The sequence below is a fragment of the Eptesicus fuscus genome, chromosome 16 (genome assembly GCF_027574615.1).
Source record: "Eptesicus fuscus isolate TK198812 chromosome 16, DD_ASM_mEF_20220401, whole genome shotgun sequence".
In the NCBI taxonomy this organism is placed as follows: Eukaryota; Metazoa; Chordata; class Mammalia; order Chiroptera; family Vespertilionidae; genus Eptesicus; species Eptesicus fuscus.
In genome coordinates, this window is record NC_072488.1 from 39,582,052 (window position 1) to 39,586,891 (window position 4,840).

Consider the following 4,840-nt stretch of genomic DNA (forward strand, 5'->3'; position numbering starts at 1 on the left):
AGAGAGCAAGAAGCGATTGAAAAGTTTTTCTCGATGAACTCCATGATTAGGTCTTTCCTCCAGAAAAGAGGAAATGACCAAAGAAGAAAAAACATCATGAAGGAAGCCTCAACCTTTTTAGTTACTGATTCTATTTTTATTGAATTTATTGGGATGACATTAGTTAACAAAAATTATATAGGTGTCAGTTGTACAATTCCATAATACATCATCTGTATATTGTATTGTGTGTTCACCACCCCAATCAAGTCAGCCGTAACTTTTAATCTCCTGGTTTTTGTCAATTTATGTCACAACATTAATTTTACTTCCACATACGTGGGGAGGTTGCAGGTAATTAATATTAACTTTCTGTGCTCCTCTCAGAGGAAGAATACTCCATCATTAACATCCAGTTGTTAACGCACAAAACAAAAGAGGAGTGAGTTTGAGATGTAGAAAGAACTTTTCTTATGTGTTACTTTACACACAGGAGGTGGGGTTGTTGCTTTTTCATTGGGAGAGTGTTACAGGGCTTGGTTCCTCATCAGGCACACCTACTTGCTAATTAGATAACATCCCAGCCAATGCTGTGAAACTGAGCGTGTAGCCCTTTTAGAAGCCCTGTTACAGTTCTGGTGATACTACTACAAGTAGGAATTTCTTGCTTTCTATTCCTCACTTGCCCATCCTTTATGGACCAAATGTTATACACCTAGGGATTGAATTTGATGGCACTTCGCCAAGCTCTTAGAAACATTTTCCTTCTCCCCTCTGAATTCAGAGAGACTGAGCAAAGCCACGTGCTGATCCTGCCCAAGGTCCTCAAACATTTGTAACATGCCTTTAAATGAAAGAGGAGTGTCTCAGTCTCCTGCTAAACCCTGCCTGTAATCCGCAGCCTTACAAGGAGACAAAGAAGCTCTGTGGTTCCCTAATACAGTTGCAATAAAGATAAGATGATGGCCTTCAAAGTAAACATAAAATAATTGTGCTTAGGGCTTATGCAAAAAAGCTTTGTTCTTAAATACTGGAAAGGCAGTCACCCTGAAACAATGGGGCAAATTAGCATGCAGCCAGCCCAAGGCTTGCGCACGCATACACACACACACACACACACACACACACACACACACACACACACACAAGTGCTCAGTGACAAATGCTTGGTGCTTGCTGGGAGGTCAACACTAAGAGTCTTTGGTGGGAAGACAGCATGTCAGATTTCAGAAACTTTCTCTACAAATGGGCTTTCACTGCTCAAAGGGGGTGCTTTTTGATCCAGATAATAAAGTCCATTTACACGAAACGATGCCGCTTTCAATGATATGATTAATTTCGGAAATACCTGGCATCTGAATGAAGCCCAGACTTCAAGAAATGACTGATAATGAGGAAAGATAATGAGGCAAATGTCAAGAGTTTTGCTTGGTGACTGAGGGGCTGGCCTGGCTAGGTTATCCTATACTCATTCCAAATGGAAATGAAAGGGCTTTGTGGGAAGCTGGGGATGATCAACCTATGGTTACAAATAAACTCACGTTAGCTCAAGTTTCTCGGGGTTTTACTCCATCATGACCAGTGGGCAGCTGATGCTTACCTTCAATGACTTCTCAGTGCATCCCAGACAAAGCTGGCCTTGTTTTTTCATGAGGCCTGAAAAATGTAAATTTATCTTGCCTTACATGTCATTTGTTCTAAAGTGACCTCCCTGTTCTGAGCCTTTTCAAAAGTCTCACTGACTTTCCCTCCCCTCCAAAAGGAGAAAAACAAAAAAGGGGAAAAAACTAAACACCTTTAGACAAAGGCTAAAGTGTATGTGTGTGTCTCTGTGTGTGTGTGGGGGGGGGGGGGGGAGAGATACAAAATACCTCCCCACGTTGTTTTTGAACACTTTCTTTACTGATTATTGTTTTATTTTATTATTATTATTTTCGACAGCAGTTTTCTATTGGTGAATTGGAGAATATCAATTATTGGAGATTAGTGACTCCACCAGATAGAGTTGATGGAAAGCAGGGCACCCCTAGTGGACTGAGGGAGTATTTATCCAAAAGAACCTTTTTAGAATAAATCTGAAGAGTGGCAAGAGAGAAGGAAGTTCTTTCCTTATTTGTTCTCTCTGACAGTACATCTGAATGCCTCCAAAAATATATTTATTATAGACTACACATTTGTAGGTCTATCACAGTCCATGAGTAATTCTTAGCAATCCTAACCTCTTCATTTTACTCTTTCTTCATCCACATGACTGGTGTCTAAAGGAGAATTGTACGTCACATTATGACACGATCTTCAGGCAATGAAACTTCTTCCAGAAGAGAGGTGATTCTCTGGTTGGGTGGCTCAGTTGGTTAGAGTGTAGTCCCATACACCAAAAAGGTTGCAGGTTTGATTCCTGGTCAGGGCACATACGTAGGTTGTAGGTTCAATCAGGTCTGGGTGGGTATGGGAGGCAACTGATTTATGTTCTTCTCTCTCTCTCTCTCTTTCTTCCTCTCTCTAAAAATCAATAAAAAGCATATCCTCTGGTGAGGATTATGGAAGAAGAAGAAGAAGAAGAAGAAGAAGAAGAAGAAGAAGAAGAAGAAGAAGGAGAAGAAAAAGAAGAAGAAGAAGAAAAAGAAGAAGAAGAAAAGAGATGATCTAGAAAAAGATTCTGGGTAGCCATTTAGGCTTGTGCATACCAATTTAGGTTTTCATCTGATATTGATTAATGGTTGCTATGGATTGAATTGTGTCCATCTAAAAGATATGCTGAAGTCCTAACACCTAGTACCTCAGAATCCAACTTTATTTGGAAATAGAGTCATTGCATGTGTAATTAATGAAGATAAGGTTATACTGGAATAGAATGGGCTCTTACTTCAATAGGTTCAGTGTTCTTATAAGAAGACTAGAGGCCCAGTGCACAAAATTCGTGCATGGGGGTGGGGGGTGTCCCTCAGCCTAGCCTGCACCCTCTCCAATCTGGGACCCCTTGAGGGATGTCCGACTGCCTGTTTATCAGGCCTACTGGGATCAGGCCTAAATGGGTAGTTGGACTGCTGGCTCCCAACTGCTCGCCTGCCTGCCTTCCTGATTGCCCCTAACTGCTTCTGTCTGCCATCCTGATCACCCCCTAACCACTCCCCTGCCAGCCTGATTGCCCCTAACTGCCCTCCCCTGCAGGCCTGGTCACCCCTAACTGCCCTCCCCTGCAGGCCTGGTCCCTCCCAACTGCCCTCCCCTGCTGGCCATCTTGTGGAGGCCATCTTGTGTCCATATGGGGGAAGCCATCTTTGACAACATGGGGGCAGCCATCTTGTGTGTTCGAGTGATGGTCAATTTGCATGTTACTCTTTTATTAGATAGGATAATGTGGGCAACTTTCTTTGGTTGTCCCGAATCTGGGTTCATCCAACACCAGCTGCCTCCACCATGCTGCCGAAGTTCAACCCCAATGAAATCAAAGTCGTATACCTGAGGTGCACTGGTGGGGAAGTGAGTGCTATGACTGCCCTGACCCCCAAGATCGGCCCCTTTGGCCTGTCTCCAAAAATAGTTGGTGATGACATTGCCAAAGCAACTGGTGATTGGAAGGGTCTGAGGGTTGCAGTGAAACTGACCATTCAGAACAGACAGGCCCAGATTGAAGTAGTGCCTTCTGCCTCTGCCCTGATCATCAAAGCCTCAAAGAACTGCCAAGAGACAGAAAGAAGCAAAAAACATTAGGCACAGTGGAAATATCACTTTTGTTGAGATTGTCAGTATTGCCTGACAGATGCAGCACTGATCTTTAGCTAGAGAACTCTCTGGAACCATTAAAGAGATCCTGGGGATGGCCCAGTCTGTGGGGTGCAATGTTAACAGCCGCCACCCTCATGACATCATAGATGATATCAACAGTGGTGCAGTGGAATGTCCGACTAGTTAAGAACTACAAAGGAAAATGTTTCAATTAAAGATTATTTCACAACAACAACAACAAAAGAAGATAATTGATGACACACAGGATAAACCACCATAGGACTTCAGAGGGAGAGATTGGACTCATAAAATTGAAAGCCAAGGAACGCCAAGGATTGCTGGCCACAGCCAGAGCTAGGAAGAGACAAGGCAGGACTCTCCCCTACAGATTGCAGAGGGGGCAGGCCCTACTACCACTTCAATTTTAGACTTCTGGCCTCCAGAGCTGTGAGACAATAGAGTTCTGTTTTAAGACACCCAGTCTATGATACTTTGCTTATCAGTCCTAGGAAACTAATACAATGGACATGTAATCCTATATAATAAAAGCCTAATATGCTAAGTGTCCGGTCATCCAGTCGGCCATTCAACCAATCAAAGAGTACTATGCTAATGATATGCTAAGGCTGCTCAACCGCTCGCTATGATATGCACTGACCATCAGGGGGCAGATGCTCCTACTGGTAGGTTAGCTTGCTGCTGGGGTCTAGCCGATCGGGACTGAGCTAGGCAGGCTGGACATGCTCTGGAGCCCTCCTGCATCCTTCCCTGGCCCTAATCGTGCACCAGTGGGGTCCCTTGGCCTGGCCTGTACCCTCTCGCAATCTGGGCTGAGGGACCCCCTCCCCTGAGTGCATGAATTTTGTGCACCGGGCCTCTAGTTTAATATAACAGGCCTAAAAAGAACTGGAAATATTTCCCTTTTCCTGGACCTAAACTTTTACAGTCCTACTTTAATTCCGTCATCTTGGGCAGATATGGGTTTACTAAGAGACAGTGTCACCTGTCACAAATGGTGAAGGGTGTATAGCTCCCTATTTTCCAGAAACAGAGAATCTGTCTCTAAAAGGCTCGACTAAATATAAATATACTTCATGACTATGTGAAACTGTTCATCAAGTGTCATGGCAGT

The 4,840-nt window shown here is 43.7% G+C and overlaps 1 pseudogene; it reads left to right on the forward strand.

Annotated features, from left to right (window-relative positions):
• Positions 1–3,384: 3,384 nt before the first annotated feature.
• LOC103291528 (60S ribosomal protein L12-like) lies at positions 3,385–3,905 on the forward strand (annotated as a pseudogene).
• Positions 3,906–4,840: the final 935 nt, after the last annotated feature.